Source organism: Nomascus leucogenys, chromosome 18, assembly GCF_006542625.1.
Source record: "Nomascus leucogenys isolate Asia chromosome 18, Asia_NLE_v1, whole genome shotgun sequence".
NCBI classification, from domain to species: domain Eukaryota; kingdom Metazoa; phylum Chordata; class Mammalia; order Primates; family Hylobatidae; genus Nomascus; species Nomascus leucogenys.
Genome location: NC_044398.1, coordinates 39289636 through 39303028, shown reverse-complemented (window position 1 = coordinate 39303028; position 13393 = coordinate 39289636).

Genomic DNA, 13393 nt, shown 5'->3' with positions numbered 1-13393 from the left:
AAGGCTAGCCATGGAAACTAGAATCTCTCTTCCACAACAGTGGGTCATAGTAAACAGAACCCCTAGAACCCCTTTTCTTCAAAGCCAGCCATAAAACCTAAATATATTACTCTGATTTTTCCTCCACCTTATCTGTGTGAAAACTGGCCATAAAGAAGTTATCTGACTCACCTTGTTTGACTGAACATCTTAAGACCCCCATTCCAAAGATGCTACTGCCCCATAACCAGAAGAAGAAAAAAACACATGCTTAGAAATGTCAAGAAAAATCTGGACTGACAGGCCTTGCTGGGTTTCCCCACCCAGTCTGTCAGCATTATTAGATCATACACCTTTCTTCCAATAGTGTTTCTGCACAGCTGTCCATACTTTGTTAATTTCCCCTGTATCTTAGGGTCTGCATTTGGAAGGTTGCTGTGTGTATTCATTAAATGAATTTCTAAGTCTTTTTTTCTTCCTAATCTGCCTTTTGCAACTAGATTTTTAGTAACACCGCAGTGGGACAAGGGCCCTGGCATCCACGGCATCTACAATAGCAAGTCTTACAATACAAGGTTAAGTACAGAGTGAACCCACAATGAGGAACATAAAATTTGAGGAGCTTAATATAAAATATGCAATTTGCCAATTCTTTCCCAATGAAAACAATAACATACAGCACATATTTTTCTGAAGCAGAGACAATACCTTCTTACACATTAACTTTATCACTGATAAAATGATTAATTGTATCACTGATAAAGTGATTAATTTTATCATTAATTTTAAAGTGAAACACAATGGTCATTACTTGCCCAAGCTTAAGAAGCTAATTATCAGGCAGGGCGTGGTGGCTCACACCTGTAATCGCAGCACTTTGGTAGACCAAAGGGGGCAAATCATGAGGTCAGGAGATCGAGACCATCCTGGCCAACATGGTGAAACCCCATCTCTACTAAAATACAAAAAAAAAAAAAAATTAGCCGGGCATGGTGGCACGCACCTGTAATCCCAGCTACTCAAGAGGCTGAGGCAGGAGAATCACTTGAACCCGGAAGGTGGAGTTGCAGTGAGGAGAGATTGTGCCACTGTACTGCAGCCTGGCAACAGAGTGAGACTCCGTCTGAAAAAAAAAAAAAAAAAAAGAAGAAGCTAATTATTATCAGAGTTATGAGTAGAATCCAGGCCTCCAAATATGAATCCAATGCTTTTTGCATAAGTTATGCTGCTTCAATTTACATTTCTTTTTTTAAATAGTAGAAATTAGTGGAAATGAAACACTTGTAAAGTTAAATCTTCTTGCTTGTTTTTCCTTTATTTTTTTCTCCAGTTTGCAATGAAATCAGTATAACAAGTAAAAATGCAAATAGATAACTAATCAAATTAATGGCTTACGATTGAAGAATAACATCATATAAATGCTACTACTGATCTTAGAAGTCCCATCCATTTCAATGAAAGCTGTATTTGGGAATTCCACAACTCAGTCTGCTCTTAGTAGGGATGAAGGAAATTGTTTCTGTATCTGGCCAAACTAATATGGAGTTTGGGACACGTTCTGTTAAATTCTGTACTTTGATATGATGTAATATAATCCAGAATAATACATTCATGCTACATACAGTGTTTCATTAGAGACTTAATGAACAAACACTCTGATCCCCCTCTGTGATACTATTTTAAAAAGAAGCTCGTTATGATGATTAAATATAAATGCAGGTGTAGGCTGCCTAGGTTAATAAAGACCAGAAAAATGAGCTGGTCATTCTAAAACTTTGTTCTCAGCTGGAGGAGAATCGATAACATCAATAACATTGTAGGCTCACTCTTGGCTCTAATTGACACTCAGAATAATAGGATTGAATACTAAAGGTCATCTCAACCAAATTGAATTGGCAATAATGCCTTTACATCCACAACTGATTTACAGGTTAATTGTAAGACCAGTGCCTTTGTTATGGAGGCACATCAATTTTATCCAAAATATATGTTTAAACTTATTAGCATTTTGGCTCTGGAATCAGTAAAGCCTGTGAATCTGTTCCAACATTCACTAGCTTGCTGACACTGAACATTTCTGAGATGCTCTGAGTTCTAGTTATTTTTTAACTCTAAAATAGATGTAAAATTTCAGGAAAGAGATCAAGAATTTTTGGTATATACAAAGTACTAAGTAATAAATGTATACTCATTGAATGTGAAGGTAGAATATAAAAACAAAGTGGCTATAAAGGAAGTTGTCTATTTGAAATTTGGAAATCTGGACTTTACCAGTCTAGAGCAGAGGTCAGAAAATGTTTTTTTTTCAATTGGCCAGATAATAAGTGCTTTAGTGTTTTGTAGGGTATATAATCTTGGTTGAACTCAACTCATTGTAGCAAAACAGCAGCCACGAGTATATGTAAATAAATTTAAATGGTTGTATTGTCACACACACACAAAAAAGTTTACTAAAACAGATAGGAGGGAGTGACATAAGCAAGATGTTTCATTTGGCAACTCCAAGCTTCTGTCCCTCCACAGAAATATTGAAAAATGAGCAGAAGCCATCAAAATCAACATTGTCAGAACACTGGAAAACAGACAGGTTTATAGCAATATAGTGAACACTAAAGCAATAAAAAGTCAATGCAAAAATAATAAAAAATCATTGTGGCAGTTTTACTTTCCCTTTCTATAACCACTCCCCAGTTGAAGAGCTGTCTTGCAGACAGCAGCCCACGTTCCCAGTGTGAGAGAATAGTCCCTGTTTCCAGAGGTAGAAGAGACAACTTCATTTGCAAACTATTTTGGCCTGTTTTAACCTGTATGGAGGCTACCTGGAGGAATGATGTAAGGTACTTTCATCTGTTTTGTCTATTGCACAGCATATCCAAGCAGTAAAAGTGGTGGGAGTTGCTTAAATATATTGTTGGACTCCTAAGAAAACTAAGCTTGAGGCAAAAGACATTTAAGATATATAAACAAACATCCAAGGCCTGGAAACACAATAAGAACAGAGATTTTCCTGGAAAATTAAGGTAATAAAAAACACCCATGAGTTAGGAGAGATTTGAAAAGCCTCACATATGCCAATTATACAGTGCATGTTCAAAAAATACCTAAGAAGTCCTTAAGTTTTATAGTGTTTTGGAGCTTTGTTTTGTCTGATACTGATCCCTAAACTTTTATTTTTTTCAACCCTTATTTTAAGTTCCAGGGTACATGTGCAGATGTGCAGGTTTGTTACATAGGTAAATGTGTGCTATGGTAGTTTGCTGCACAGATCAACTCATCATCTAGTTATTAAGCCCAGCATCCATTAGCTATTCTTCCTGATGTTTTCACTCCTGCCACCCCCTACCACCCTTAACAGGCCTCAGTGTGTGTTGTTTTCCCCCATGTGTTCATGTGTTCTCACAGTTCAACTCCCACTTATAAGTGAGACCATGCAGTGTTTGGTTTTCTGTTTCTGCATTAGTTTGCTGAGAATAATGGCTTCCAACCCCATCCATGTCCCTGCAAATGACATAATCTTGTTCCTTTTTATGGCTACATAATATTCCAAGGTATATATGTACCACATATTCTTTATTTAGTCTACATATCCCTAACCTTACTGCAAGTCTGGCTAAGTGTTTAAAGAGGTACTCAGACAGAGCCAAACAGTAAAGACAGAGAGAGGTTTTTGGTTGGTTGTTGTTCTTTTTAGTTCCTGCTGTTCAAAAAAACGCTGTCAAACACTAGCTGAACAAAAGCTAAAGAACAAAAACTTTATTCACAATATATGCAACAAATATATTTGCTGAAAAACAGTAGAGAAATGTCATTATACCAACAGTTTACTACAGCCTTCAATAATTACAAAAGAGCAAACCCTGAGAAGCACGAACATTTGATTTCCAGAATCACATTATAATATTCAAGTGTCCATTTTTTTAACAAAAAAATCACAAGGCATACAAAGAAACAGGAAATAAGTCTTCTTTAATAGAACAAAACAAATTAACAACTATCATCCCTAAAAATGTCTAGATATTGTAATTACTGGCAAAAAGATTATTTTAAAAAATTATCTTAAACATGCTCAGATAATTGAAGGAAAACCTGAACAACCAAATAAGAAAAATCAGAAAAATAATAAGTGAACAAAATAAAAATATCGATAAAGAAAAACTATAAAAGGAGCCAAAAATTCTGGAGCTTTAAAGTATAAAAACTGAAATAAAAAAATTAAATAGAGAAATTCAACACAAATTTTACCAGCCAAAAGGCAAAATCAGGAAATTCATAATAGGGTGATAGAAATTATCTATTCTATCTATCAAGTCTGAGAAGTAGAAAAAAATATATAGAAAAGTAAATGGCACCTAAGGGGCTTGTGAGATGCCATCAAGGGGACCAACATATGAAGGAGAATCCCAGAAAAAGACGACAGAGAGAAAAGGCAGGACAAATATTTGAAGAAATAATGGCTGAAAACTTTCCATATTTGATGAAAGACATAAATATACAAATTCAAGAAACATGAATAAACATCAAGTAAGATAAAGAGGTCCACACTGAGACATACAGTTGTCAAATTATTGAAAGCTAAAGACAAACAGACAATTTTGCAAGTAGCTAGAGAAAATCAATTTATTATGTACAAGGGATTTTCAATAAGATTAATAGCTGATTTCTCATTATAAATGATGCAGGTGAGAAAATAGTGGAATAACATGTTTTAGTCCTGAAAGAAAGACCAAAAACAATAACAACTGCTTACTGAGAATTCTTTATCTAGCAAAACATTCTATCATAAATGAGTAAAAAATTAAGACATTTACAGAGAAACAAAAGATGAGGGAGTTTATAACTTGCAGACCTGTCCTGTGAAAAATGCTAAAGAGATTCTTTCAGGTTGAAATGAAAAGACACTAGACAATAACTTAAAGATGAATGAAGAAATAAAGGTTTCCTGGAACAAGTAAGTCCATGGGCAATTATAAAACTTAGCATTATTTTATTTTTAGTTTATAACTCCATTTTTATTTTCTATACATGTTGAAAAAAATTTATAAAAATAATTATAAATTTATGTTATTCAGCACAGAATGTATATAAATGTAATTTGTGAAACAACATGAAATGGGTAAGGGGACTGCACAGATATGGAGTGTTTCATGCTATTGAAATTATGTTGGCATTAATTAAAACATAGATGATCATAAATTTAAGATATTAAACAGAATCCTTATGGCAGTTAGAGACAATTTTTTAAAAATACACACATAAGAAAATGACAAAGATTTTTAAAACATTTCACTATAAAAATCAACTAATCACAAAAAAGTATTAAGGGAAGAAATGAACAAAAAATTATAGAAAACAAAAAGCAAAATGGCAGTAGTAATTCTCATCAATAATTTCTATAAAAGTAAATGAAGTAAGCTTTCCAATTGAGAGGAAAAAGTTAGTGTAATGGATTTTAAAAATCATACAACTACATATTTTCTATAAGAGACTCAATTTAGATGCAAGCCACAAATAAATTGAAAGTGAAAAACAGAAAAATATATTCCATACAAATGGTAACCAGAAGAGAGGTGGTGTGGCTCTACTAATATGACATGAATTGACTTTAATTTAACCACTGTTACAATTGGAACAAGGGCATTAAACACTAATAAAAGGATCAATTTATCAAGAAGATATAACAATTATAAATATGCACACACTAAACAACAGAGCCCCCTAAAATATACGAAGCAAACATTGGCAAAATTTAGGGAAAGAATACGTAGTTCTGCAATAATAGTTGGAGACATCAATGGGCCACTTCAAATTATTGATAGAAAATCTGCAACAAGGAAATAGAGGAATTAAAGTATAGTCTTTATATAAATCAACTATACCTAATAGACATACACAGGACATTCCACCCAACAACAGCAGAATACATGTTCTCTGTGATAGCCCATGTGTTAGGCAACAAAGAATTCTTCAATAAATTTTAAAAACATTAAAGTTATACAAAGCATCTTCTCAGAACACAGTGGAATGGAACTTTAAATCAACAACAGGAGAAAAACTGGAAAATATACAAATATATGGCAATTAAACCATGAGTGACTTTTCAAGCAATGGATCAAAGAAGAGAAATTACTAATATCTGAAGATATGTAATAACAACACAACATACTAAACTTCTAAGATGAAGCAAAATCAGTGCTCAGATGAAAATTTATAGTTGCAACAGCCTACATTAAAAAATGTACAAAAGATCTCAAATCAATAACATAACTTCAGACTTTTATGAACCAGAAAAGAAGAGCAAATTAAACACAAGTAGAAGAGAGGAAATAATGATAATTAAAATGGAAATAAACAAAATACAGGGCAGGAATTATAGAGAAAGAAATAATAAAACCAAAAGCTGATTCTATGAAAAAATCGACAAAATTGACAAATCTATACTGATAAAGAAGAAAAGAGATAATAAATAACTGAAATCAGAAATAAAACTGGAGCTATTACTACTGACCTTATAGAAATAAAAATGATTGTGAGAATAATATGACCAAATTAGGCCATAAACTGGATAACCTAGATGAAATTGTTGAATTTTCTAGAAGCACACAAATTACCTAAGCTCACTCAAGAAGAAATAAAAAATATATGTCAACAGACCAATAACAGGTAAAGAAATAGACGTTGTAGTAAAAAACCACCCAATCAAGAAAATTATCATACCTACCAGATGGCTTTTTTTTTTTTTTTTTTTTTTTTTGAGACGGAGTCTTGATCTGTCACCCAGGCTGGAGTGCAGTGGCGCGATCTCCACTCACTGCAAGCTCTGCCTCCTGGGTTCTCGCCATTCTTCTGCCTTAGCCTCCCAAGTAGCTGGGACTATAGGCGCCCGCCATCTCGCCCGGCTAATTTTTTGTATTTTTAGTAGAGACGGGGTTTCACCATGTTAGCCAGGATGGTCTCGATCTCCTGACCTCGTGATCCGCCTGCCTCGGCCTCCCAAAGTGCTGGGATTACAGGCATGAGCTACCGCGAATACCAGATGGTTTTAATAGTAACTTCTAGGATACATTTAGCGACGAACTGGAAGAAATTGCTTGGCAAACTTTCCCAAAAACAGAAATGGAGATATTACTTATTAATTCATTCTATGAGGCAAGCATTTCCCCTAGTGTAAGTTCAGATGAAGAGATCACAAGTAAAGAAAATTACAGGAGAATATTCTTTACACATATAAATGCAAAAATCTTTACCAAATACTAGGAAACCAAATTCCTAAACAGGATTGTGCCCTATGACCAAGAAGGATTTATCTTATAAATGCAAGTGTAGTTCAACATTAGAAAACCAATCAATGTAAAGCAGCACATTGAAATTACCGATGTAATACAGCAAAGAAGAAGAAGAAAAAAAAAGAGATCAATTCATTGACACAGAAATGGCATTTGACAAAATTCAACACACCTTCATGATAAAAGTCACTGAGCATAAAGAAGGGAATTTCCTCAACCTAATAAAGGACATTTTAAAAATACCCCCAGCTAACAACATATTCAATGGTGAAAGACTGAACACTTTTCTTTAAAATCAGGAAGAAGACAAGGATGTCTGCTTTAATCACTAGTGAACATTGCAACTTCTAGCAGAGCAATTAGCAAGAAAGACAAATAAGAGGCATCCAAACTGGAAAGGAATAAATTATTTCTCTTTTCAGATTACATAATTCTACATATAAAAAAAAATCTGAAGAAAATCCATCAGAAAGCTAGTAGAGCTAATAAAAAATTCAGCAAAACTGCATATTACAAGGTCAACACACAAGATCCATTCCTGTCTCTATATGCTAGAAATAAATAATCCAAAAACAAAATTAGGAAACAAATTCCATTTATGATAGTATCTAAAAGAACAAAACACCTAAGAATAAATTTAATGAAAAATGTGAACACTTGTACACTGAAAAGAGCAAAGCATCACCGAAAGAAATTAAAGAAGTTCCAAACAAATTGAAAGCAACCCTATGTTGATGGATTTGAAGACAAATTAATAGTGCTAAAATAGCAGAACTATCAAAGCTGTCTAAAGATTCAATACAATATTTAGTAAAATTCCAACAGTCATTTTACTGAAACAGAAATACCAATTCTCAAATTCCTAGAATTGTACATGGAAATCCTAAAAAACAAAGACAAAGTTGGAGGACTCAAACTCTACCATTTCAAAACTTATCAAAAACCTACAGTAATTAAAACAGCATGGAATTGGCCTAGGATAGGTATATAGATAAATGGAATAGAATTGAATCCAGACATAAATTTATAAAATTTATTTTCAACAAGCCTGCCAAGTCTATTCAATGGGCAAAGAAAAATCTTTGGCAAATGATGTTAGGACAACTGAATTTCTAAAGGCAAATTAAGGTTAAGCTTCATCCCATATACAAAAATTAACTCACACCATATGTAAAAAATTTACTCATACTATATACAAAAATTTATTCAGAATGAATTGATGACTCAAATATGAGAGCCAAAACCATGATACTCTTAGGGATAAATATGAACTGGGATTTGGCAATGGATTTTTAAATATGACACCAAAAATACCACAGCAACAAAAAACTAGATAAGTTGAACTTTATCAAAGTTGGAAACATCGGTTCATCAAAGGATATTATTATGAAGAAAGTGAGAGATAGCTTACAGAATGGAAAAAATATTTGCAAATCATATATCTCATAAGGATTTAATATCCAAAATATATAAAGAATCTTTAAAACTCAATAACAGAAGACAAAGAACCTATTTTTTTAATTTCCATAGTTTATTGGGGAACAGGTGGTGTTTGCTTACATGAGTAAGTTCTGTAGTGGTGATTTGTGAGATTCTGGTGCACCCATCCTTGATCATTGTGATGTTGAGCATTGTTTCATATGTTTGGTGGCCATTTGTGTATCTTCTTTTGAGAATTGTCTATTCATGTCCTTAGTCCACTTTTTGATGGGATTGTTTGTTTTTTTCTTGTTGATTTGTTTGGGTTCATTGTAGATTCTGGATATCAGTCCTTTCTCAGATGTATAGAGTGTGAATATTTTTTCCCGCTCTTTAGGTTGTCTATTTACTCTGCTGACTGTTCCTTTTGCAGTGCAAAAGCTCTGGTATAAAAATAGGAGCATAAACCAATGGAATAGAATAAAGAACCCAGAAATAAATCCAAATACTTACAGCCAACTGATCTTCAACAAAGTAAACAAAAACAAAGTAGGGAAAGGACACCTGTTTCAACAAATGATGCTGGGATAATTGGCTAGCCACATGTAGGAGAATGAAACTGGATGCTCATCTCTCACCTTATACAAAAATCAACTCAAGATGGATTAAAGATTTAAAGTTAAGACCTGAAATCATAAAAATTCTAGAAGATAACATTGGAAAAACCCTTCTAGACATTGGCTTAAGCAAGGATTTCATGACCAAGAACCTAAAAGCAAATGCAATATAAAGATAAATTGTTAAGAATTAATTAAACTAAAGAACCTATTTTAAAAATGGACAAAGAACTGGTATAGATATTTTCAAAGAAAATGTACAAATAGCCAGCAAGTAGATAAAAAGAGAGTTAACATCATTAGTCATTCAGGAAATAAAAATCAAAATCACGATGAGATACTGTTACACTACTTCGCAAGGATATTTTTTTGAGACAGAGTCTCACTCTGTCAACCAGGTTGGAGTGCAGTGGCACAATCTCACCTCACTGCAGCCTCCTCCTCCCAGGTTCAAGCAATTCTCCTGCCTCAGACTCCCGAGTAGCTGGGACTACAGGCACATACCACAACACCTGCTAATTTTTTTTTTTTTTTTTTTTTTTTTTTTTTTTTTTTTTTTTTCAGATTTTTAGTAGAGACAGGGTTTCATTGTGTTGGCCAGGCTGGTCTCCAACTCCTGACCTCAGATGATCTGCCCGCCTCAGCCTCCTAAAGTGCTCGGATTACAGGTCTGAGCCACTGCACCTGGCGTGGTATGTGATTTTACTGCATGTGACTAGTTTACATGCAACTAGCCATGCAAGTTCAGTAACCCAAGGTGATCTATACCCTGTTCAACAAGAACCATCTACTGATGACACTTCTGGAAGTCTGGGCAATGTCAACTTGCTGTAAGAGTTCCCAAATGCTCTCAATTATCATGTGATAACAAAGTTTTCAAACCAGTAAATTTTGAGTAGCCCTTTACTAGGAATAATCTTGAATAAGCTAGTACTGCCCTCCACAACCACAATTAAAAATATATTCGTATTGGTTTTCTCTTCAATTCAAGCGTCATGTAAATATGTAATGTAGAAAATGAGGATTTCCCATATTCCCATAGAATCACAAAGATGATCACTGGTAATATGCGTGCTACATATATGATACGATACCAGGTTTATTCTACTCTTTTTTTTTTTTTTTTTTTTGAGACAGAGTCTCACTCTGTCACCCAGGCTAAAGTCCAGTGCTACGATCTCGACTCACTGCATCCTCTGCCTCCCGGGTTCAAGCAGTCCTCCCACCTCAGCCTCCCAAGTGGCCGGAATTACAGGCACCTGCCACCATGCCCACCCAGCTAATTTTTTTATATTTTTAGTAGAGACGAGGTTTCACTAAGTTGACCAAGTTGGTCTCGAACTCCTGACCTCTGGTGATCCACCCACCTCGGCTCCCAAAATGCTGGGATTACAAGCATGAGCCACCATGCCTGGCCATTTTTTTGTACTCTTATGCAATTATATGCTTGCTTTATAAAAATGAACTTATTCTACATATATATGTTATTACATTATTAGGACATGTTCCCAAATGACCCAAATGACATATCACATTTTCATCATTCTTTTTTAAAATATTTTTTTGTGAGACAGCATCTTGCTCTGTTGCCCAGGCTGGAGTGCAGTGGCCTAATCACAGGTCAATGCAGCCTCGAACTCCTGGGTTCAAGGGATCCTCCCATCTCGGCCTTCTGAGTAGCCCAGCTAAGTTTAAAAAAAATTTTTTTTTGGCCTGGCATGGTGGCTCATGCCCGTAATCTCAGCACTTTGGGAGGCCAAGGCGGGCAGATCACTTGGGGTCAGGAGTCTGAGACCATCCTAGCCAACATGGTGAAACACCGTCTCTACTAAAAATACAAAAATTAGCTGGGTGTGGTGGCAGGTGCCTGTAATCCCAGTTACTCGAGAGGCTGAGGCAGGAGAATCGCTTGAGCCCAGGAGGTGGAGGGTGCAGTGAGTCAAGATCACACCACTGCACTCTAGCCTGGGTAACAGAGCAAGACCCTGTCTCAAAAATAAATAAATAAATAAATAAATAAATAAATAAATAAATATTTAAGTATATATATATATATATATTTGGAGAGACAGGTCTCACTATGTTGCCCAGGCTGGTTTTGAACTCCTGGACTCAAGCAATCCTCCCATCTGGGTTCCCAAAATGTTGGGATTACAGGTGTGAGCCACCATGCCCAGAAATTTTCATCATCCTTTTTTTTTGAGACAGAGTTTTGCTCTTGTTGCCCAGGCTGGAGTGCAATGTCACGATCCCGGCTCACTGCAACATCCGCCTCCCAGGTTCAAGTGACTCTCCTGCCTCAGCCTCCTGAGTAGCTAAGATTACAGGCATGAGCCACCACACCCAGCTAATTTTGTATTTTTAGAGGACACAGGTTTCTTCACTGTTTTTACTAGACCTTGATCACATCACAAAGATTGTGCCTCTTCCCTTTATTGTGCAGCTTGTACACAATTGACACAATGGGGAGCTCAGCAAAGGAGGCAGAGTGACAGCATCCTCCCTTCACTAGACACCTCTTAATCACTCCCAAGAAGTAGGGATGGGTTCGGTGTATGAGAATAAGAAACGGAGCCTCCGGGGTTGAGAAAATTTGCCCAAAACACACCTCTTGTGGGAAGCACAGTTGCGATCCCCCAGGTCTCTTGGGCTTGCAGGTTCCTGCTCTCCCGTGGGCCCCCAGGAGACGTTGGCTGCCAAGAGAAGGAGGAATCTTCCTGGGCAGAGGTTAACTTTTGCCACTCCAGGATTTGCCCACCCTGGGTTCCCTGCCAGGAATGTTTCCCCAGCACCACCCTCCCCATGTCACCTCCTAACCAGTTGTCTCCTTCCCACCATCCATCAAACACATCCTACCTCCAGGACCAGCCCCTTCATCTCAGGAAGGCTGCCATGTGACTCCCAGAACCCCCATGGCTCCTGGAGCCCTGAGGGAATAACACCTTGGGTGGGGAGTGATTTGTTTTCTCATCCAGTGCAACCTTGGAGGTAACAGACAAGAATGTCCTGTGATGAGAAGCACTTATTGTCCTGACCTCCGGTCCAGTGCCCTTCGCTCTAAGCACATAGCATCCCCAGGCTGTTCCTGGAGGTGTGGGCTGGGGTTGGTAGGGACTAGCTGGGCCAGCTGGGCCAGGGGAGGCAGCCATGCCCGGGGCACATAGCCACTGCTCAGAGCTGCCCCCAGAGCTGGGAGCCGTCCTGCATATGGTGCTGTGAGATGCCCTCCAGAGAGGAAGATGGAAGCTGTCTCCGTGCCCCGGAACTGATGAAGGGCCCATTCCAGGCCTTTGGGCACCCAGGCTTGCTACCCTTCTGGGAGCCCTGTCCTGTGGGCCAGGACAAAGGTGCCCTCACTGATGGCATTCTCAGAAGCTCAGCCGCTCCCCACACGTGCACATAGAGGCATGCCCACACCAAGCCACGTGTGGGTGTCTGGGGACAATGAGTCTTGGGGGGAGGGGATGGGTCCCTTCCAGAAGGGTCTGGCCAAAGTCCAGTTATGAAGGTGAACTGAGATGGGCTCCCTCGAAGGAGCCATAGTGTGGGGAGCCCCGGGCAGAGCCCAGAGAGAAATGCCAGCCCCGAGACCAAGACACGATTCAGGGAGTGCTGCCAAGAGCAGTAGACACAGCCGCTGAGGCCCACAGGGCACAGTGAGGCTGTGGGAGAGGGTGGCCCCTCTGTGGCCATTTCCCTGCCTGTGCTCACATCCCCTCCTCAGGCCTGTCGCACCAGCTCTTGCAGCCCATGACCCACAATCTTTCCAAATCTCCTTCCTCTCCAGGCTTCTGGGATCCCCAGTGCCCCTCACCATTCCTTCTGGTCTCTCCTCTGCCTCCTGGAACTGTTCCCCAGGATTCTCTCCTGGGCCAGCCCTTCCTGCCCCTCCACATCAGTGATTCTGAACCCTGGATGCGTTTGGGATCAGCTGGGTGCACTTTAAATCCTTCCAGCCCAGAGCCCTGAGGCCCAAGTCACCCCCGCCTTCTCCTGTGGGGAGCAGCGGTAGGATCAGCCTACCATTTTATCATCCATCACGTCCCCTGTCCCCAAGGGCCTCTGGCATGTTCTGTTGTCCCCATGCCCATCCTG